The following is a 24,416-nucleotide window of genomic DNA, read 5'->3' as shown; positions in this document are numbered from 1 at the left end:
GAAAAATTTTCCCTGTCACTAAACTCCAAAGAGAAACTAGTTTGTGGGATCACAAAAGGTAACGAAAGATATTACACAATATCTTCGATAGCAGTTTGGGCAGAAATTACAAAAGCATTCCTCAACAGGCTACTTCTTATATTAATATTTCATAATGGCTTAGTAAATAAAGCCTTAGTAAAGGCATTCCTACCTGGGCTGGGTTAAATAGGTTACTATCTGGTTAACTCAAGAAATAGGAATAAAGTACAGAAATAGGTAAATCAGGAATATGATCCTTGGTCTGTATCTGTTAAATATTATCTCAAGACCACTTCTGGCAAAACTTGAGTGAAATTCAGTTTAATATATACTCTCCAATATGTGACAGATATGTAAATCTTATGTTAATAGTAATATTGTGTAATATAATTTAAACAGCACATTTGTAAAATTTTTTAAATGCTAATATGTGCCTTCCTGATAGGCCAAGTATTTTATGGTGTACTTGGCTGAATGGCCCAAGGTAACAGGAAACAGTCCCAAAGACCTATGGCTTCACACAGGAAGTAATTACCTTTGGAGATTCCAACTTCATCTGATTTAAGCCCTGCTTCTTGACTTCATGATCTTTCTGCTAACCCTAGCTGAAATGTCTCAGATTACTATAACTAAGGATTACTAAGACCCTGGCAGGTGTTTCAGTATTATTTCTGCCAAATCAGAAGGCTGTACATGGCAAAGTGGGACAATTGTAGTTTTCAGTTCACAGCACAAATTATACAAGTAGACACTAATATTTTAAATGAGTGAAATAGAAAAGCACATTCAAAGCACAATGTGAGTCTTATCAGTTACGCATAGACTAGAAGACTTCAGGGTGATTGGCTGATGCATTTCAGTAGATCCTAGCCAAGGCATGCATCCTGGAATTCCAGCTGAGCCATCTATAGGTTGATAACTCCAAAATCTACATCTTTAGCTTTGACATTCTCCAGAACCTCAGATTGCTGTATCCAACTGCAAACCTGACATCTTTATTTAAATATCTAGCAGGTATCTCAAACATAACACCACTTAACACAGAGCTCTAGATAGTCCCCTAAATTTTGCTCTTCATCCAGTATCCAAGTAAATGGCCTCGCCAACTCCCCAGCTGCTCAGCCAAGTATCTAGGCATTATCTCTGATTCATTCTTTTCTCTCATACTCAAATCTAATTCATCAGCATGTTCTTTGGACTGTACCCCCAAATATTTTCTGAATCTATTCAAGTTTCTTATTCTTCACTACTCTCCCATTAGTGCAATAGACTGATTGGAATAATGGCCCCAATTTTTCATATCTCCTTGTATCTTTTCACACCTGTCTGAATCCCTGTCCTTTGGCAATGCCCTCCCACACTGACTGTGGATATACCTATGTAACTTACTTTGACCTATGGGACAGTAGCAAACTTGACCCAAGCTGAGGCTTTAAAACTTGTGTGTTTGTTTCTACTTCCTCTCTTGCTTCTTTGTGATCACCATGAGAATATAACTGTCCAGCCTGAGGGTAAGCCCAAACTAGCCTACTAGAGGGATGTAATGTACAAACGGAGGAGAGCAGAGTTGATCCAGACATCTCAGCTGAGACCATCCCTATACCAGTTGACAGCCAGCTGGCCCCTCAAACATATCAGAGAACCTAGGCAATATTGCAGAGCTGCCTACCTGACCCACAGTGGATCACAGACACACAGGCAAGCCCAATTAAGATCAACCAATCCCAGCCAAGATCAGCAGAATTACCCAGACATCCTATACTCATGAGAAAAAATAAATCATAATTGTTGTATGCTGCTGAATGTATGGGACTGTTTGTTACACAGGGTTACTGTGGCAATAACTGATATAGCCATCATTATCCCTTGCCAGGGCTACTGGAATATCCTCCTCATGGGTCTTACTACTTCCTTCTTATCTCCTTATAATCATTTTTCCACGTATCAGTAAATACAATCATTAAAAAACATAAATCAGTCTGTGGCATCAGCCCTGATAAAATCCTCCAACGGCTACCTGCTAAAACCCACACTCCTTAACCTAGTGTATGACCTACTTCTCTAACCACATCTAGTACCACTCCCCAGTGGCCCACTATGATTCAACCACACCAGCCTTCTTCCTATTCTTCAAATACAGCAAACTCATGGCTGGGGTCTTGGCACATGATGTTCTCTCTACCAGGAAGAGCGCTCCATTTCTTTATCCCTCCTCCTTACCCATTTCTCTCTTGCCAGTTCCTTCTTATAACTCAAATTTTAGTTTAAATGTCACTTCCACAAACAAAAGACCTTCCCTTGACTACCCAGTCTAAAGTAGACAGCCAGTTACTCTCACTACGTTATCCTGTTTTAATTATTTCCATATCACTGTGTGACATTTTTCTTGATTATGTGTTGTTTTTATTGTGCACTCTCCCCACTGGTTGTAAGTTTCACAGGAAAGGAACCTGGTCTGTGTATTCACCACTGGGTCCTCAGCTCCTAAAGTAGTTCCTTCACATAATATTCATGAAATACTCAAATTGAATTGGACATGATTGTATTTACTTATGATTGAGGGATAACTCTAAGGAGTATGCAAGTGGAAGAACGTAAGAGAAAGAACAGCCTTTATTACAGAAAGAAGAGGGGTGGGATGATATTGTAAATGACAAGGTCAAAACTTTATTGGGGTGATTGCAAAAGGGGAGGAGGAGTAATTAAAATGGTTTCAGAAAGCTCATAATAAGACTATGGGTTTTAGAGAGAAGAAATAGTAGAAGTAAATATTGGATGAATGTTACCTGACATAGAATAAACAAATAAATCAGATCCTTTCTAAGATCTGGTTTTTACAAAGAGGAAGAAGCAAGGCAAGCTAAAATGTAAGGGAGAAAAGACCAACTGATTCTCAGAGGAAAATACTAAAGCAGAAAAAACATTTCACTAGATAACAGAATGCAGTTCACAGCCTGGACTCTGAAAACAGCCTAGAATGGAAGCTTTGCTCTGCTCCTTAATAGTTGTATAAACACCGACAATTACCTGTCTGAGCTCGCTTCCTCATTTATAAAATAGGGTAATAATTATGACTTCTTAGAGTTGTAAGAATTAAATAAGCAAATATACATAAAGTGCTTCAAACGGCACCTGGATTATAGTAATTACTCAGCATTAGTGATGACGACGATAGTGGTAGTGGTGGTGCTGCTGATACTCAAGTCAACCCTGCTATTGTTGATTAAATTGGCAAAAGCCACAGTATCTCACTGAGTCTGTTGAGTCTGCTTAATTTTTTTTTTTAATTTTCAGGCATTTCAAGTTGTTCCTTCTTACCAAGAAAGAAATGAGCACAGAACCAGAACCTAGAGCCAGAAGAACTGGGTTCTGTCCCTGGTTCTGCAACTATCTAGCTGGGTGATCCTGGGTGAGTCAGCAACTTCCCAGACCTGAAAGTGTCCTTGTCATCAGCTCTATCCATGCCCAAGGCAGCAGGTCCAGGAAACATTCTGTGAAGAGGCAGAGGTACTGACGTAAGATAGAGACATAAAGGCAGAGATATAGGCAGACAATCACTCCACGTCATTCCATTCCAGAGAACAAAAAGGAATATTAAATACCTTAACTCAAGGCTTCCCAAATCATGTTCCTCAGAACACTAGGAGCTGTGGGATGATAACATGTGCTTATATCAGACCATAATCTCATAAGTGTAGGAACACTGGGTGACTTTATTCTCTACTCTAGGATCATTAGCCAGCAGAGTACTCAAAACATACTATCATAGCATGCGTTTACTGCACGTTTGTTGAATGAATGAACAAATGAATGAATGGACAAGTATATTTGGGAAAAGCTGGGTTAAACAACATCAAATTGGTCCCTTGTATGCATGTCTCAGAGGCTTTAATAGGTGAATCATGTAGATTGCAGCACTTCCCAACCTCACTCGATCATAGAACTTACTCTATTTCACCTGAACCTCGTTAATATCTCCCAGAGTTGTAGTCTATAAAACACAGTTTGGGAAACATCTGAGGCTTACATAATGTAAGTCATTTTTACTATTGTGAAATACGTAAGTTATCTTACTTTTTATTCATAAGGTAATAAAAAGGCTAAGTAACTTGATTCATATCTAGTATGTAGCTGTCGTCTCCTGGCATCCTACCCTTTCAAAATCTCCCATCACGCCGGCAGGGCCTCAATCTGTCCCCTCTCCTAAGCAGCAGCTGTCCTGTCTCATATCCTCCACCCTTCTCCCTACTCCCTCATAACTACTCTGTCCTGAAAATCCTTCCACCTCTTCTTCTACTATCTCTTCTCACTAAAACCCGCAGTCTTATCATGAGCTTTCTTAAACTGTTTTAATTACTCCTCCTCACCTTTTACAATCACTCCAATAAAGTTTTGATCTTGTCATTTAAAAGATAATCATTCCCCTCTTCTTTTTGTTCTTTCTCTTGCATTCTTCCACCTGCATACTCCTTAGGGTCATTCCTCAATCCTAAATAAATGTAATCATGTCCAATTCTTTTTTTTTTTTTTTTTTTTTTTTTTTTTTTTTTTGAGACAGAGTCTTGCTCTGTCACCCAGGCTAGAGTGCAGTGGCACAATCTCCGCTCACTGCAACCTCCTCCACCTCCCAGGTTCAAGCAATTCTCCTGCCTCAGCCTCCCAAGTAGCTGGGACTACAGGCATGCGCCACCACACCCAGCTAACTTTTATAGTTTTAGTAGAGATGGGATTTCACCATGTTGACCAGGCTGGTCTTGAACCCCTGACCTCAGGTGATCCACCCGCCTAGGCCTCCCAAAGTGCTGGGATTATAGGCGTAAGCCACCAAGCCTGGCCTAATCATGTCCAGTTCAATCTGAGTTCCCTTTTCCTTTCCTACCACTTGTTTTCCAGGACTCAAGCAAACAAACAGAACAGGCCTTTTCATATCCCTATGTATCTGCTTGAGTTGTTCTCTCTGGAAGGCTCTTCCCTCTTTATCCACCTGTTGAAATCCTATTCATTTTTCAAGGTCCTGATCATAGGTAATCTCTTTTATGAAGTCTCCCTTATTTTCCACTCCTGTCATGATTAATGACTCCCATTAACTATCCCCAAGACAACTACACAACTAATGCAAACATAAAAAGTTGGTTGTATCTATGAATGCAGAGATAGCAGAGCTGGGAGATGACCATGAACCAGGTGAGTCAATCAGGGAGAATGACAAAGAGGTTGGTGGCAAAAGGAGAGACAAGGAGGGTATCTGCATGAATGGCTTGAACCCTAAAGGACAAAGGGGTTTTGCATGAAGGCAGAAAAGTGATGCCCTAGAAGTGGCAAAGGGAAGCTAGGAGTAGGTTACGGCAGAGAGAGCTGCAGGGAAGGGAATGCTGTTATTCTTTGGGGAGGCTGCAGTGTGGGAGGGTTGATTCACAGTGGAACAATGCTCTCAGAGGGCCACCAGAAAGATTTGGGAAGGCAGCCAACAGAAGAATGGAAGTTTAAAATCATAGGAGGCTTGACAGTACATAGAAAGACAGTCGATCAGAAAGGCTGGTGGCCAAAAAAACTGGGGATAAGAGGTAAGGCCTCCGCCTAAACTGGCTAAGATCCCAGATGGTGTCAGAGGCCAAATGAGGTTAGCATTCAATAGTCTTTGATCAGCATCCAAAGAGTAGGTTGAATGAGTAATTTTTCTGATGTCTATGAAGAACAGATTTCTCTAATGTTCCATTCATGGCAAAATCCTTTTCCCACCCAGGTCCATTTGTGGGCTATGCCATAGGGCAGGATGGAGGGGTGGGGGCTGTTGGTGAGGAGGTGTCGGGTGTAGGACCTCCTTTCATTAGGGCAGGGCTTATTGACCTAAAAGGTACAGAGCAAACTGAACATGGTGCAGAGTCTACAGGGATGAAAGGCCTGCAAGGCACCAAGTAGGCACAAAGGCCAAAAAAGTAGTGGATGACCAAGGGCAGACAGACAATGGCATAGGGAATCCAAGACAAAAATACTCATCTTCTGAAAAGTCGGTATAGTATTAACCAGGGTTCTTTCAAATGCACATAATTAGAATTAAGCAAACTACAGCAAAAGGAACATATTGGCTCACATAATTGAGAAGTCCTGGCACAGTTGACTCCTGCACTTCAAACAATGCTGAATGTGTTCTCACCACCATGCAGTGCTGCTTCTCACTCCACGGCCTCATTCTCTTATACTGCGGCTTCCTCCGTGGAGCAGGGAAAAATGACCACCAGTAGCTCCAGGTTACATCACTCCAGGTTAAATCCCAGAGGAAGAGTTCCCCCTTTCCTAAATGCCAGCAGAAGAGTCCCATTGAGCCAGACTGGGTACATGCTAACCCCTGAGCCAATCACTTGGTCAAGTGGAGGGACTGCTCAGATTGGCCAAGGCTGAATTACATGATCATCCTGGGTAGTGTCAACTCCACCCAAACCACATGAATTGGGAACAGAGTAGTTCCCCAAAAGAAGAAAGTCTGGGCAGACAAATAATCAGTCCATTACAGCACAGTCATTTGTCGGGAAGGCCCCAGATACCAAAAGGGCACTTGAGAGAGCTTTGAAGTCAGACAGAACTGGTTTTAAAGGTCAGCTTTGACATTTACTAGCTGAATGACCTCAGGTAAGTAATATAACTTCTCAGTAACTCAGGTTCCTCATTGTAAAATAGTACCTACCTCCTAGAGATATTGTGAGAAGATTAAATGAAATAATTTACATAAATTGCTAAGCACATGCTTGACACAAAGTAAGTGATCAATCAATGGCAGCTATTATTAGTAAAAATAATAATAATGACAATTAGTATTATCAGAACAAGGGTACCACATGAAGGGTGATCTGTGACTCCATGAAAGAGAGGGCAAGGTCAGCATTTGAATAAATCAGCCCTGGGTCACATATCATTAAGGACAACTGAGGACACAATGCAGAGGCCCAAATACTGAGTCAAAGCTAAGATAACAATTCAAATCAATAAACATGCTGAGCACCTATTGTTCACTAAGCACTGGGAATATAATTATGAGTAACACACATATGGCTCCAAGGTAAGCTACCATGAAGAATGACTATGGCTCTGTGACAGTATTTCTGGAGGAGGAGAGGTTGACTGAGGCTGCTTCTACCCTTTCAGCCACAGGCAGGGACTGGAGTAGTGCTGAACATACAACAGAACAATGCCATGGGACCAACTGCCAGAATGTGAGGAAGAGACAGAAAGGCTACAATCCACCGCCCACCCTGCTAAAAATAACGCCTCTGTGGCTGGGCATTATTATGTAATTATTATGTAAGCATGGCTTACATTTGTTATCCCAGCACTTTGGGAGGCTGAGGCAGGTGGATCTCTTGAGCCTAGGAGTTCGAGACCAGCTTCAGCAACATGACACAACCCTGTCTCTACAAAACCTTAAAAAAAAAAATTAGCTAGGAGTGATGGTGCCTGCCTGTAGTCCCAGCCACTAGAGAGGCTGAGGAGGGAAGATCGCTTGAGTCTGGAAGGTCGAAGGCTGCAGTCGCAAGGCTGCAGTGAGACTTTGTCTCTGAAAAAAGTATTTTTGCATAAATTTGTACCACTGCACTCCCAGCCTTTGGGAGGCCGAGACGGGGGATCACGACAGAGTGAGACTTTCTACTCAAAAAAAAAAAAAAAAAGTATTTTTGCATAAATTGAACCCGGGAAAGTGAGCTGAGGTCCGGCCACTGCACTCCTCCTTTTAAAAAAAAAAAAAAAAAAAAAAACTTTACTTCTATCTTCCTAAAAACTGTTGCAGTAAATAAGCAAATCCACTGAGTCTACAATATAAACGCCATCTCAGAATTTTGTAGTATATAACCTGCACATTATATATAGCAGTTCTGGGCATAGGCAGGGAAAATAAAATGGATGCTGAGAGGAATCAGGAGTTAGGGATGGGCATGGAGTGTCTAGGAGTCCCCGGTCCTTAGGAGACGGAGAGTAGCTTTTGCTATAGAGCTGCACTGTTCAATACGACAGTCACTTGCCACTAGCAGCTAATGAGCACTTGAAATGAAGCCAGTGTGAATGGCGAACCACGTTTTTTATTCAATTTTAATAAACATGAATTTAAAATGTAAAACTTAAGCAGTAAATAATATTTTTTTCCATTAATCACAACCTCATTGTTTGGGAGAACTACATTTCACTCTATCTGCTGCGTTACAAAAGATGTCCTGTACTGTATTTCTCCCGAGTTATTTCTAGTATCTCAATAATTTTACATGATTACATGAAATTATAATATTTTTATATATGGTTTACATGAAATATATTATTGTTGCTTTTTCCTTTTTTAAGGTGACTACTAGAAAATTTTAAATTACATATGTGGCTTATAGAATATTTCTGTTCAACAGTGCTGCTGTGAGGACATCTTAAGACCTATAGAGTTAAGGGGCTTGGGGCGATATCCAGAGAAACTGACTGCTTGGTTTTATTTGAAGCAGGCCTTCATATTTCCTTCTAGGTTGTCCAGCTCTGTTTACAAGGAGGGAAAATATGACAGAGAGAGGGGAGGAGCATAGCTCAGTGAATGGAGCTAGCTCAGCAGAGTTCTGGACTCCAGCTCCACCACTTACCACTTACCAAGTGTTACAGAACCTCCCTGAACTTCAGTCTCTTTATCTGTAAAACACTGAAAGTAATCTTACCTACCCTAAAGGGCTGCCTGGAGGATTAAACCTGATACTCTATGTAAAGAGCTTAGCATGGAGCCTGGCACATCATATATGCCCAATAGATATTTGGGATGTTTATTACTTGGGAATAAAGAAGGTGCAAATGATTTCCTTTGTGTTATTTAGCTCAGTTTGCCATAGTACAAGAGGGTGCACCCTGTCCACACGCCTCCTCATTTATCTTTCTAGACTGAAAAGTTGGATGGAAGTATTTTCCTCAATCTTCTATACCATTGATAAATTTATTTGCTTTCTTTAAATCTGTTATGTCTTTAAGACACATTAATGAGCAGTGAAAAAATTATCTTAGATGCTGAAGCAACATGAAAATGCGTAAAACTGGCATTTAATTAATTATTTGTGCCAACAACTAACATTAGAAATTTTTGTTCCAAGTCATAAAGTTAGTGAATGTTTTCAGTTAAGACTTTATAATATCTGAATCTCTTTCTTGAATCAAACATTGGAATGTACATCTGCATGTACAGATAGATTCATTTTATCTAAATGTATTTTTTTGTTGTTTTTTTTTTTTAGATGGAATCTCACTCTGTCACCCAAGCTGGAGTGCAGTGGCACAATCTCGCTCACTGCAACCTCTGCCTCCCAGGTTCAAGCAATTCTCCTGCCTCAGCTTCCTGAGTAGCTGGGATTACAGGCATGTGCCACCACACCTGGCTAACTTTTGTATTTTTAGTAAAGACAGGGTTTCACCATGTTGGCCAGGCTGGTCTCAAACTCCTTAACCTGAAGTGATCCGCCCACCTTGGCCTCCCAAAGTGCTGGGATTACAGGAGAGCCACTGCGTCTGGCCCTAAATGCATTCTTTATTTCTCTGCCATTTTGCATAGACTTGAGATCAACTGTTCAGCTTTTTCATGTCCCAAAGGGTTCATGTAGACTGTATACTCCCTCTGGTATGTAATTTATTTTAAAAATAATAACTAGACTAGTTCAATCATATCTGTATTCTGATAAACATTCTGAGAGATGTCCAACTGTGCCTAACCTTTGTTCGTCTTTTAGCCCTCTCCTGAGTCCTGATTTTCAAAAATATTTTTCCCAACTTCTTGCTGACTAAATTTACTTACCAGACTTTGTGTGGGGTCTTTTCAAATCACTTGGAAAATCAGTTTATCCCTGGCTTCCCTGATTATTGATTTAATTCTCTTTAAGAACTCTAGTGAATTTGTCTAACATGGTTCCCCTCTTTCAAAGGGGCATCCTCTCCTCCAAAATGTTGTATTTGCTTAAAACAGTATAAATCCACTTGCCCAACACATACACTCATGCAGAATTTATTTTAGAGTTCATTCATTCCACAAAGTCCAAGGAAAATTCCTACAGACACTACATTAAATTTACCATGAGTCTAAGCGAACCATTATCTTCTATGAGGCTCTCTTTTCTCATCTATAAAATGGGCATAATATACTTGCCCTTTGCCAAGTAGAACAAGCCATCTCCTTGTTCATCACTGTGTATAAAACACTCTCAGAGAAGCTCAAAGTTCTTTACAAGCATTAGGCTATGAATCTTTCTGAAGTGAACTGTTAATTATGTGTCATTATAGTTTGTTGAATAGATGCAAAACCTGAAGTACAGGAAAATAATTCCAGTTAATAGTTAACTTAGAAATCCATGCAAGGTAATGAAACAGTATGTACAAAAAACCCCATGACTCGTGTTTACCTATGTAACAAACCTTCACATGTACCCCCAAACCTAAAATAAAAGTTAAGAAAAAAGAAATCCACCCAAGGCTTTAAACATTAGACCATGATATCTAGACAGATGACAAAGGGGCTGGGCGCGGTAGTTCATGCCTCTAATCCCAGCACTTTGGGAGGCTGAAGCCGGCGGATCACTTGAGGTCAGGAATTCGAGACCAGCCTGGCCAACGTGGCAAAAGCTCACCTCTACTAAAAATACAAAAATTAGCCGGGCATGGTGGCACATGCCTACAGTCCCAGTTATTCGGGAGGCTGAGGCATGAGAATCACTTAAACCCAGGAGGTAGAGATTGCAGACAGCTGAGATCATGCCACTGTACTCCAGCCAGGGTGACAAAGTGAGACTCTGTCTCAAAAAAGGAAGGAAGGAAGGAAGGAAGGAAGGAAGGAAGGAAGGAAGGAAGGAAGGAAGGAAGGAAGGAAGGAAGGAGGGAGGGAGGGAGGGAGGGAGGGAGGGAGGGAGGGAGGGAGGAGAGGAGAGAGGAGAGAGAGAGAGAGAAAGAAAGAAAGAAAGAGAAAGAAAGAAAGAAAGAAAGAGAGAAAGAAAGAAGAAAGAAAGAAGAAAGAAGAAAGAAGGAAAGAAGAAAGAAAGAAGAAAAAGAAAAAAGAAAGAAAGAAAGAAAGAAAGAAAGAAAGAAAGAAAGAAAGAAAGAAAGAAAGAAAGAAAGAAAGAAAGAAAGAAAGAAAGAAAAAGAGAGAGAAAGATGTCAAAGGAAAAATCTGAACAGGAGCTCACTCTACTGTAGTTCTTATCAAGACACTACATTAATGCAAAATTCTCTAACATTGCTGGTTGCCTTGCATACCTTACTGAGCCCTGATTACCCAAGCAGTAGAGAAATGGGGCAATGGATAGGAAGGCTGGAATTTCCTGAGGACATAAGATGCCTTCCCGTGTCACACAAAGTTTCATAAACCTTAGACCAGGTACTGAGGTCAAATGTCATTGCACAGTTACATAACAACTCTTCCATGTTTTGTTACTGATTCCTGGAAACTTTTCCTATAGATATCCAATAAGATGAAATGAGGCTGCACACACTACCAACAAGAACACAGCCTCTGCAAATGACCTGTCAGGTTCTTCTAGTTTTATCTGACCTATAACTGGGTATGTAACATGGCCTCAAGCGTTCTGGCTCTTCCTGTCCTCACATAACAGAGATACTGTTATTCTAAAAGGTCAAAAAAGAAAAATGGAAACTTCACATAGCTACTGAGTTATTTTATGACTTTCTAAAACTGATGAATAGAAGCTAGAAATCAGCCAGGTGTGGTGGCTCACACCTGTAATCCTAGAACTTTGGGAGGCCGAGGTGGGAGAATCACTTGAGGCCAGGAGTTCGAGACCAACCTGGCCAACACAGCAAGACTTCATCGCTACTTAATTTTTGTTTCAATGAGCTGGGTGCAGTCGTATGCATCTGCAGCTTCTGGTTGAAGCCAGAGGCTGAAGCTCAAACCTTCTATTTGAGCCCAGGAGTTTGAGGCTGCAGTAAGCTATGATGATGGCACCACTGCGCTCCAACCTAAGCAACAGAGCAAGACTGTCTCTAAAACAAAAAAAAAAGAAAAAAAAAAATCTAAATGTCCAACAACTGGGGAGTGGCTCAAAATGCCACTGTATGCTAACATGAGAGAATTACCCAAAGAAAATTATGCATGGACTAATTACAATGTCATAAAGTAACTATCAGTGTATAAATAAAGATTATAGAATTTGGAGTTACATAAACAGTTGTAACATAATGCTCCTTAATTATTTTCTAGAACATTGCTAAAGATTTATTAAAAGTCAGATGATAATAGAGATGACGGTAAGGGGATTCACAAAGATTCTCTCTGGAATGGTGTCAGGGTTATTTTTAATTTCTTCTTTGTAAGCTTCAATATTGTTTACGTCTTCTAACAAGGAATATATAAAACTCTAGAAAATGACAATTTTTTTAAATGATGGCAAAGAGAGTCCAAGGAGCACACCAGGTGTCTGAGAACCTTGGTGGCACCCAAAGATCGAACTTTTGCCTGGGGGAAGCAAGAGGGTGTGTCAACAGCTCTGAGCCTAAAAAATGTCTTCTGGCTAGGACTCCAGAACTTATGAACAAGAATTATTTCGTGCAATGCTTCTATAACTAGTTTAAGTATGTGACAAAGACACTCACAATCCTTAAAAAAATTTAGAAGCATGTATACCTAAATTTACATGTCTGACAGCATTCAAACCCAGTTAAATTGTTTTTCAGTTTCCCTGCATGGTTAAAGGATCACGCATTTTTATCACCCAAGCAGGAAAATGAAGAAATCAACTGCCTTCTATGAAACAAAAATAACCCTAATGGTAAAAACTAACTTTATTGCATGCTTAAATCATATTGACAGAAAAATGAAACTTTAAATCACTCTTATAAGAAAAAAAGCCAGTTTCATTTTGGGGGCAGTCATGTGGTTGAAACATAATATTGAGGAGTATATGAGGACATTAAGAGTTTCTAAGGAACAAAAGATATCATTGGAACATTTCACGCAGGATAAGATGTTTCATAGTAACAAAAGATATCATTGGAATTCCACGCAGGATAAGAGAAGAAAAATCAAAGGTTTTTCCTACTAAATCACATTATAATGTCACCAAAATTAAAAATAAAAAGAATGGGATACTTGACAGGGAGTTTCGCATTGTAAGTATCTCATATAGTATATGACAAGTTAAAGTTTGTCACTTTGATACTCTATTGTAAGCATTTCAAGGTTAAAAGCTTTAACCTTGAAAAACAAATGACATATAGTTACAAAAGGAAAAAGTATATATTGTAGAAATCCAAACAAAAGTGTTCCTCCTTTAGAAACATAAAACTGATGAGATAACATAATGAATACTTACTTCCCTCCCTCCTCCAAAAGCCATTCCTTGTAGCCATAAAAACCAAGATAATCATAACACTATGCTAAGAAGAAATACATGGATGGAAAATAATGATAATAATGTATGTTGTCGTTTCAAGAATGTTTTTAGTGAAGAGTATTTCTAAATAATACAAGAAACAATACACTTAAGAAAACTTAAATTGAATGCTCTATATTTCAATCCATATATAGACAAAGTGATATGAAAGCCTAATCAAGAATTTAGAGAATTTAGATTGTTGGGTACAACTTGGGTAATTATCTTTTTTTTTTTTTTTTTTTTTTTTTTTTTTGAGACGGAGCCTTGCTCTGTTGCCCAGGCTGGAGAGCAGTGGTGCGAGCTCAGCTAACTGCAACCTCTGCTTCCTAAGTTCAAGAGATTCTCCTGCCTCAGCCTCCCAGTAGCTGGAATTAAAGGCACGTGCCATCAGACCTGGCTAATTTTTGTATTTTTAGTAAAGATGGGGTTTCATCATATTAGCCAAGCTGGTCTTGAACTCCTGACCTCAAGTGATCCACCTGCCTCAGCCTTCCAAAGTGCTAGAATTACAGCCATGAGCCACCACACTTGGCTCAAATATCATTTTTTCTTAACTGTAAAGTGTCCAAAATTATCTAGAAAAGTCATTCAGTATATTAAGTACTTGCTTGGTACTATGCTTTCCCTAGGAAAGAACTTCTGTGAAGACGTAGCACATTAGAGAAAAACTATACTGCATGGAAAAGGGAGGTTCCAATGACTTCAAAGGCTTTGTTTAGAAAAGGGAAGGATGCTTGTGGAAGCACAGTGTGAGGAATGAGCTCTGCAGTATCCCTACTAGCCAAGCTTTTGTTCACAATGGTGCCTAGTGGTACCTGCTGAAAAAGCCTTTTAAACCACCTGTCATCCTCCAGAGATAAAGTCACTACTGCACTCACTCCATTGTCACAGTCGCCAGCACTTCTGGTTTCTGTATTGCCAATGCATAGTTGCCATCATGGGAAGATAAGAGCTTTGCTTTTTCCGCACAGATGAGATGACTTAGGAACAATTATCCTCCTACTTTTGTGGAAATTGACTCTTGTCATCATGTGTGTAACCATAAAGAATGCTGATGTTACAAAGCAACTGGGAGAGCATGCTGGAAGTTCACAGGCCATTAAGGGAGCCTGAGGAATGACTCAACTGATAAAATAACGTTGGAAAAGTTGTGATCATCCACAAACGGCAGGGTAGGTCAGCCCAGCCAGAAACAGGAACTTGGTGCACATTCCAAGAAGGGCACAAGTGGAAAAGGGAAGTAAGGGTGCTGCTGCTGGTAAGGCAGTTGTGTGATAAACTGACCTCCAGAAGGAAATAATGATAATTTCCATTGAGGCCACATGGCCATCAATGACACCAATCCCATCTTTCACATTAAAATAATATTGGACTTACAGAAGCTGCACTTCACTGAAAGGTAAAACATTCAGAGGTCGAGATGGCAGAGTCATCCTAAACAAAGTGAATTCAAGAAACAGGAACAATAGGCCAGGCGGTGGCACACGCCTGTAAACTCAGCACTTTGGGATGCCAAGGCAGGCAGATCACATGAGGTCAGGAGTTCGAGGCCAGGCTGGCCAATATGGTGAAACCCTGTCTCTACTAAAAACATAAAAATTAGCCAGGTGTGGTGGCGCACACCTGTAAGCCCAGCTACTCTAGAGGCTGAGGCAGGAGAATCACTTGAACCTGGGAGCTGAGATCGTGCCACTGCACTCCGGCCTGGGTGACTGAGCGAGACTCTGTCTCCCCTCCAAAAAAAAGAAAGAAAGAAACAGGAACAAGGGCTCTATGACCAGTAACCTATGTACCACCCAACCTAAGATATAGGTTTTGCCCTCTATGACCACTATGATCAATTGGTAGTGGACACTTGGAGTTGTATATGAAGGCATCTGAGGTCCAAACTGGACTCAGCAGCCCAGCCTGATCCGAAAATGTTTCCAATGGGTAGAGGAAGGGGAAAATGGCAACACACTGCTATGACTGAATGGTGCCAGTCTCTGGATAGAAATTGGTAAAGAAATTATATTCCAGCCACTATTAGCAGACTGGACAAAAACCTCTACTTTCTCTCCCTTCTGAAAGCCTAAGACAATGACAATAAAGAATTTTTTTTATTTCATGTATAAATCAGCAAGGATGGAGAGAATGAGTGGAGAGACAATAGCAAAAACATTTTGGTGGAATAAGCAGAAGCCAAGAAATAATGATTTACACCATGGAATCTCCAAAAGGTTAAATAATTAAAGGCAATTGAACCCTCTATAAAAAGAGGAGTGGGCTAAAAAATTAGTGACTTTTTAAAGTCTTTTTAAAAAGCTGGATCTCACAGATCCCTTTGGCCACTCCAAGCAGTTAAGTGACTGCCCCTTCTCTACCCCAGCAAAAAACCTGGAGTTTCCTCCCTACTCCTTCACCCTTCAGGGAGTCTGTACACAAACAGCGTAGAAGGGTTATATGCACATCTGCTTACTGGATGCTGAGACTTCCAGTCTTCTTCTCCACTTAGTTCCCAAATTACTGGCAACCAGGCTCTCCGTCAATCTCTGGGGGCAAGACTGGAAAAGCCTTCTCTGAGGACTCTCACCAGCCTAAGAGGTAACGACAACAGAGGTTCCCCACATAAAAGCCCAGCCAGATCCCCCTACCATGAATTCCCCGGTCAACAAGCTCATCCACATCTTCAGCATTTTTTGTGGTTTTTTTTGGGACAGAGTCTCCCTGTGTCATCAGGCTGGAGTGCAGTGGCACCATGTCGGATCACTACAACCTCAGCCTCTCAGGTTCAAGCGATTCTCCTGCCTCAGCCTGCTGAGTAGCTGGGATTACAGGCACATGCCACTGTGCCTGGCTAATTTTTTTATTTTTAGTAGAGACGAGGGTTTCACCATGTTGACCAGGCTGGTCTCAAACTCCTGACCTCAAGTGATCCGCCCACCTCGGCCTCCCAAAGTGCTGGGATTACAGGCATGAGCCACCCTGCCTGAACCCCAGATCTTCTGCTTTTTAATCCCCCTCTCAAGTATAAGCAGATAACCAAAGGCATTAGTTACACAAGGAAAACCTCTAACATGAAAGATAAGAAACCGAAACAAATGAAAAGACAAAAGCCACTAGGGAAATTGAACCTGTGCAGGAAGAAAAAAAAGTTGCTCCAAAAAATCATTAAGCTTCTCAGGGAGAAAAGAAAAGACACTGACACTATAAAACAAAAACCAGAAAGAAATAGACACACAAACCACACACATACAGATACATATGTATATATTCAGGCAACCAAAAAAATAGAGATTTTGATTTTAAATAGTCATGATTACAGTCATGAAAAACCTATCTTTGGCCCAGTCCAAAATAGCCAATATCTAAACAATATGAGTTCCTCATAGACACAAAAAATAGAGCAGGAAAAAATTACCAATGAGATATATATATATATATATATGTGTGTGTGTGTATTTTTTTTGAGACACAGTCTCACTCTTGCCCAGGTTGGAGTACAGTGACTCGATCTCAGCACACTGCAACCTCCGCCTCCTGGGTTCAAGTGATTCTTCTGCTTCAGCCTCCTGAGTAGCTGTGATTACAGGTGTGAGCCACCATGCCCGGCTAATTTTTGTATTTTTAGTAGAGACGGGTTTTCACCATGTTGTCCAGACTGGTCTCAAACTCCTGACCTCAGGTGATCTGCCTGCTTTGGCCTCCCAAAGTGCTGGGATTATAGGCATGAGCCACCACGCCTGGCTACTAATGAGATAATTTAAGAAAACTTCCCAAACTGAAGAATGAAAGTTTCCAGATTCAAAGAGCCCAACAGAATGGATGAAAACAGACCCAAATCTAGGCACAGCGTCGTGAAATTTCTGGACTCTGGATGCCAAGAGAAAATTCTATAAACTTCCAGAGAGGACCCAGAAAATTGTAATCTGTACACAAATTACAAGAAAAAGCTGAGGAATCAGTACAGTTCTAAATTTCTCAACAGCAATACCACAAAGTGGAAGTCAATAGAACAAGGCCTTCAAAATTGCCATCTTAGAAATCTACACTCAGCCAAACTATCAATTGTCAGTGGAAAACAGATATTTTCAGGCATCTACAGTCTCAGAAAAGTAGACCTCTAGGCATCCTACTCCAGAAAGCTCCTTTAGGATGGGCTCTGCCAAAAGAAGGGAGTCAACTAAGACTGAGGAAGACATGTGCTACAGGTACCAGGAGATCCAACACAAGAGACAAATGATGAGAATCTCCAGAGTGATAACAAAGGGAGCCCTTGGAGTGACAAGTGTGCCGAAGTACCGAAGGCACCCAGTCTGGATTATAGCAAGCCAGTAGGCTCAGGAACAGCTTCATCAGGAAAACGAAATTGACAAAATACCTGGTCAATTGAGGGAGAATTTGGAAAACTGGCCAAGAGCTGTGGGTTTAATCAATGAAGAGCACAAAATAAATAAAATAAACAAACAAATCCATTATTAACTCCAAGAAAAATAAAAAGTTACGCTTAGTCACGCCTGTAATCCCAGCACTTTGGGAGCCCAAGGTGAGTGGATTACCTGAGGTCACGAGTTTGAGACCAGCCTGATTAACATGGAGAAACCCCATTTCTACTAAAAATACAAAAATTAGTTGGGTGTGGTGGCGCATGCCTGTAATCCCAGCTACTCATGAAGCTGGGGCAGAATTGTTTGAACCCAGAAGGCAGAGGTTGTGGTGAGCCAAGATCGTGCCATTGTACTCCAGCCTGGGCAACAAGAGCGAAATTCCATCTCAAAAAAAAAAAAAAAAAAAAGTTATGCTTGGCTTAGCTGTGAATTTTGATCTAACCATTATTCAATATTCTGTTTTAACGACTGCAAGAATGGGAAAATAGGGAAGTTGTACTTGTGTTGGGGGTTGGAGGGAAAAAGAGAGCCAACTCATCATCTTCCACAGTGGGAAGTCAACAGATAATGCTTAAAATTGAAAAATTCAAGAAGTATCAACTACAAGCAACAAATGCCAAAGAATTACAAATGGTTGTTTCTGGAAAGGGAGAAATGTAACTTGGACAGAAGTTTATAAACCATAACAAAACAAACTTTGGCTTCTGTGCCCACACATTTTTACATTTGTTTGCTTTTTCTTTGTTTTCCTAATAACAATCTGTTTTGAAAAAGCCCATCCTTGTTTCTCTAAACAAAAGAATATGTAATTTTCTACATCTAGACTACAGTAGCTGTGGTCATCTCAGCTCTGAGCAGTCAAACATGGTGGGGAAATTAATTGTTACAATCCAATCCCAGAAGAATTGGTTGAGCTGGGGTACTGACAATAAAGCAAGCCCAAGCAGAGGCGTGTTTGGAGGTGGAGGTGACTACTAAGCCCCTCCCCTCTGGGTTGTTTCTTATTTTTCCACAAACCTTTTATAATAGCATAACTACATCATACAGGATAATTTTACAATCGCCAGTGACCATGAGCCAATTTCACTCTTTTCCAACAGACTTGAATGCCCAATTTATGATCATAATTAGTCCAACCAAGGCAGCTGGCCCCCAAGACAGTTGATCTGGGTTTGACTTCAGTAACTCCACTTTGCCTGCTGTAGACTGGACAAGAAGGGAGCATAATAAAGGCTCTGAAGCAACAGACATCTAAAGAGCATCTATGGGGAACCAGCACCATGCTGAAGACCAACACTCATGCTGACTCTGCAGACCAAGTACACCTGCCCTGAACAATATGGTGATTCTTCTAGGGGTGAGAATCTGGGAGGAGTGGGGTGGAAGCTAAGGAGCTGGAAGAGCTGGGGTAGGGAGGAGAGGCACCAACCTGGTCAACCGGGAGGAACCTGTAGGCAGAGGTGTGGCTGGAGGCCCAAAGCCCAGTCTCCCAGCACTCTGGATGCCCGGAGGAAGGCAGAGAGGCCAGTAATTCTTCCCCAAGCATAGAAGTAGGCCAGACGCTGCTCACAACCCTTCCAACCTCCCTGTCAAGGATCAACTTAAGGAAGCAAAGGCTGCCATTCTCTGAGCTTTATTTTCCATGGTTTGGTAAAACATAGCTCCTGCCCTTGAGTAACTAGCTGCTGAGAAAACATGATTATCTTGATAAAGAATAAAGTAGGTTGAAAATGATAGAGCATACATTAATATTCTATATCCTTTCCTATTTGGGAAGATGTGAAAATTCTAGTTGGACCTATGTGGGGCAAAGGTATTGCCAACTAGAGTAGAGCGCTGATTGCATGAGTTTACAACACTTGGCCTATACAGTTTCACAGACCAGAATGTACACACTCTTGTGAGAAGAGTCAAGATCATTAACATAAACACACCACAGTATCTGCGTTGGCAAGAGTGTAATATATGGATCAGATTAACTGGAGTATGAGGAAAGTGTAAGTCTTTCGTAAACATTGAAAATGTAACTAAACCAAAAAATACTTTCAAATACATAATGTGAAAGTTACCCAGACTTCTATTTTCCCCTTAGAAATAAATCATAATATCCCTTACTCCAGGTGATTATTGCAGAGTAAGCAGCTACCAGTGTCAAGATCTAAAACTGTTATACCCCAAACTTTATTTGGGAGATCCGCTGGTTTGTTTCTCCCCAGCTCTTTAGTAGAGAATAATCTAGAAGTGAGTAAATTCTTAGAATTTCCCAAGAGGAAAATGAGCATTCACTGGAAACTACAAGGAATACACGCAAAACTTATAACTGTTTTGGATAATCTTCAAATCCACTTAGCCACCAGCCATCCTGTTGTTCCAAGTTAACATTAAGATCAATCTTTCGAATCAAATATTCCAGGTTCCAAAGAATAGCAATGGATGAGATTGTTTCCAAACGTGGTACACACCACCATGTTACACGTCCACGGGAAAATAAAATAAAATCCACAAGAAATTTAGGATTAAAGAAAATTAGGAAAGCGCACACTCCCAGGTCAAGGCACTAGTTTTTCCAAGAAGTACATATCTTTGCAGGGCACCTGTTTTCAATATTGAAACACAACTTCCCGGAGCGAGGTGGGCGGGGAATTGGGGATGGGGTGGCGAAGAAAACGTAAACTTGACTGGGTGCGGCACTCGGACACGTGCAACTGCGGAACATCTTGGCCGATACTGCCAAATTTCAATCAATATCGAGCCGCCGCCCAACCCGAGAGGAGGCAGCAGCCCTGCCCGCCGCTGGGACGTGACCCCAACGCTGAACTTGCTGCGGGGCGGCCTTGGGCCTGGAACTTCAGGAAAAAGGGGCGGGTGTTCCTTAGGAGAAGTCAGCGCAGGAGTTGGTGAGGTGGAGAGTCGACCGCCGGCAGGAAGGGGAGGCTGCGCCACGGTGCGCACCTGTCCCTCCTTCCCGGACCGAAAAAGGAGACCTAGACACGGCGCTCCCGCGCTCACTGTGGCACGGAGGGGAGAAAATCCTTCCCCGTTTCCGTTCCTCGAGGGGCGTGTGGAAGCCACCTCTTGCAGCGCTCATTCCCGTCCCCACCCGTCCCCGCCCGAAGTACCACACTCCCAGGGCTGCCCCAGCCGGCCCGCGGCGCCCTTACCTGGCTGAAGCGCGGCGGCTGCGCGAACCTGGGGAGACTGCGGGGTGCAGTCTGTGCCGCGAAGTCCGGAGCCTAGCTCCCTAGAGTCCAGAGCAAAGCGCCCCGCCCCGCCCCCTGATCGTCCCGCCCCGATTGCTCCCCCAGTGGAAGCCCGACCCCGCCCCTGATCGTGCAGGCCCGCCCAGTCCTCGATCGCCCCGCCCCTGTCACTTAGGCCCTGGGTGGCAGGTTTGCGCAGCCCTGCGGCGATTGCAAGGCAAGTGACCGGAATGGGTCGGAAGTGCGTCCTGGTGAGTTTCAGGGAGCGTCCCTTAGGTTTCTAGGGGCGGTGTTGAGCCTCCCTAGCCCCAGGCTTCCCATCCCAGGAGAACCGCCCCTCGAGGCTCGAACGCCCCCAGCCAGGAGAGCCCTGAGCAGTGCCACCTGTGGAAGACTAGGAGCCTGTCGGAATTAGGTACCTCACCTCCCCTTCCGCTAAGTAGTGGGAGGCCAGGCGGGTGACGCGGGGCAGTGGAGCCATGAAGCCTGTTTTACCAAAAGAGTAAGTGGTTTTCCTGTGAAACCCGAGGCAGCAGTGCATATCTGATACACTTAGAGGGTCACGTGCACTATTAATGTGTTAACATTAAACTTGCTGAAGAGTAGAAAACACATATAAGACTTAACTGTGTGTCAGGCACTGTTCTAGGTACTTCACATGTACTAAAAGTTCTCTGATATTATCAGAATCCCCCATTTCACGTACGATGCAAGTGAGGCAGAGAGAAGCTAAATAACGCCTAATGTCACCCAACTAGTAAATTGAGAAGCTGGGTTGAGAAGCTGGGCTTCAAATCCAGGTCTTCCTCCTCTGTGGTCTCCACTGTTATCCACGGCTATCCTGAATCAGCAAAATCTGTGTGCATCCTATACCAGGAACTGTTCCCATGCCTGGGGAAGATGAGGCAAGGGCTCCGCCATTAGGGAACGTTTATTCTAGTGTAGGAGAAAGACAACAAGTGATTGTCTCAAGTTTAAAAATCAAGCTGTTAAAGAATGAAAGTTTGATTCAGAAGTCTTACTGAAGACTAGAGATGGAGGCCTACAGCCCTGAAGGAGTCTTTTAGAGATTCTAGCAGATCCCTCCAACACAGAACTTCCCTTCTCAATTTAGAAACAGTTGATGAAGATTCATTATGTGTAAAAGCACATCACAGTTTGGGCTTAAGAGTACATCTGTTTATAGATTACAGAAGCATAATCGCTAACCTCATCAGACTTTATCTTAGGTGCAGTAAAAGGCAAGAAGGACTCAGGCAAGAGACGTGGGGGATCCTGTGTTCTATCTCATTTTGTCTTCAAAGCATCTTTCCGCCAGCTGCAGATGATCAGAGTCAGGGGCTGTGTGAAATTATGCTGACAAGCAGAAATGAGCAAGCATGGCTTCTTAACATTTGTTACTTGTCTCACATAATCAACAGGCAAGTAAAAAAATAAACCACTTCGTGAGGTGTCTTCACTAAAATAAAGCAAGATGTTGGAATTGAGAGTGAAAGGAAGAGGGAGGCTACTTTAGATATGATGTTACTGGAGGCTTCTCTGGAGTAACAGCGGAGCTGAGACCTGAATGATAGGACAGACGGCCAACCCAAGGCTGAAGCTAAGGGAATGGCAAGTGCTTTGATACTTATCACACCTCATGCTTGCTTGGGACTTAAAAGTAGTGCCCTCCTATATCATTTTTCCTTTGATCACTGTAATAACCCTGAGAAATCTAACAAGATTCCATTTAATACAGTGGTCCCCAACCTTTTTGGCACCAGGGACTGGCTTTGTGGAAGATAATTTTTCCATGGACAGGTGTCAGGAAGAGATGGTTTGGTGATGAAAGTGTTCTACCTCAGATCATCAGGCATTAGATTCTCACAAGGTGTGCACCACCTAGATCCCTCGCATGCACAGTTCACACTAGGGTTTGTGCTCCTAAGAGAATCTAAGGCCAAGGCTGATCTGACAGGAGGCAGAGCTCAGCCGTAGTGCAGGCAATGGGAAGTGGCTGTAAATACAGATGAAGCTTTGCTCACTTGCCCGCCGCTCAACTGCTCACCTCCTGCTATGTGGCCTGGTTCCTAACAGACCACAGACTGGTACTGGTCCACAGCCTGTGGGTTGGGGAACCCTGATTTAACAGGGAAAACAATAACAGCAACAACTACTGAGGGTCAGAGAGGTTTCAATGACTTTCCAAAAGTCAGACAATTAGCTAGGAAAAGCAGAGACTGGAAGAGGGCACGGATTTGGACCAAAGCCTTCTGATTCCAAATCCTCTCTCCAGTGAGGGCTTTGAGTATAATGACCAGTACTTTGAATGAATCTAGTATAATTTCTTTTTTTGTGATCTACTGTCTCCTCCCTACCCCAGTCTCTCCCGCCTCTTGTCCCATTCAGGTACTTGTTTTGGCTAGTTAACGTAATTTCCCCTAGTGCAGATGTACTTTGAGGGGACAGGACCATAAACCATCTGAAACTGTATGCAGAAAAACTGTGTTGAGGGCAGGAGAGAATTATAGATATATAATTATAGTAATATGGTTAATTTTCTCCCAAGAAAAATGCTTATGTACGTATATTTTTAAGTGAGAGGACTTAGAACTTTTATCATATTGACTGATCCCAAAAAGGCAAGAGCCACTGCCTTAAGGAATTAATTGATATTATGATGATTAGAAGAACCAGTTTCCAATTCGCTTTGCCTGTTCTTGGTAGGTGATGGTAGCTCATATTCTTGACAATGGTAATGAGGATCTCAATGTTTATGAAGTTTGAAAAGGCAGAAAACCCAGACCCTCACAAAATTTCTTCATAAAGTTTAAATTAAAAGAGACAAGAATCTATATTGTCCCTACTAATTCTCAGCAAAACCAAAGAGAACAGATCTGTAAATAAAACACCTAGATCAACATAATTCTTAATAGTTGGGGTAATTTTCATAAAGTTATAGTTTTCTAAATAAGACATTTGTTACCCTATCAATCATACAGTTTAAGTAGGCGATTGCCACAGGTATACCATCCATAGATCACATAATAGAGAACAATGGCAATTGTTTTCAGCAAGGTATTGAGAAAGAGACAGAGAGACAGAGACAGAAAAAGAGACCATTAGGGAACTTCAACTACATTAAGGAAAAGGTGTAAAAACTGAACTCAGAATGTGGTGGGATTAAAAACAAAGATTTAGTCTTTCTTTGATTTTATTTTTTAGGTGAAAACAGAATACTACATTTGGGCCTATATAATTCAAACTTTTACATTGGTCCCTAGTCAAAAGAAGGAATCTAGTGGTGGACTTAAAGAGAGTTCTCCCCTTGCCTCCAAAAAGAAGACTCAAACAATATTAGTATCACCATCTTTATTTTAAGAAAATCAAGATACAGGAAAAAAAAGGTATTAATATAAACTTCTTGGGAGACAAGACTCTCCCTTCTTACAAGATATCGCGATGGC

General features: G+C 41.7%; 1 protein-coding gene across 3 annotated transcripts in view; it reads right to left on the bottom strand.

The window, feature by feature from the left end:
• The window catches only part of TEC (tec protein tyrosine kinase), a 137,290-nt gene extending 116,246 nt beyond the window's left edge, over positions 1 to 21,044 (bottom strand). Inside the window, exon 1 of one of the 3 annotated variants that reach the window (XM_050790138.1) lies at positions 20,932 to 21,044. The gene's annotated coding sequence lies outside the window, so the exon portion shown is untranslated. Of the gene's footprint in view, positions 1 to 15,861; positions 16,752 to 20,931 lie in introns of those variants that run through there. The other 2 variants (XM_050790140.1, XM_050790139.1) reach the window with 2 other exon arrangements.
• Between the last annotated feature and the right edge of the window lie 3,372 nt (positions 21,045 to 24,416).

The sequence above is a fragment of the Macaca thibetana genome, chromosome 5 (assembly GCF_024542745.1).
Source record: "Macaca thibetana thibetana isolate TM-01 chromosome 5, ASM2454274v1, whole genome shotgun sequence".
Classification (NCBI taxonomy): Eukaryota; Metazoa; Chordata; class Mammalia; order Primates; family Cercopithecidae; genus Macaca; species Macaca thibetana.
The sequence above is the reverse complement of the archived record's forward strand: the minus strand, read 5'-3'. Positions and strand labels throughout refer to the sequence as shown.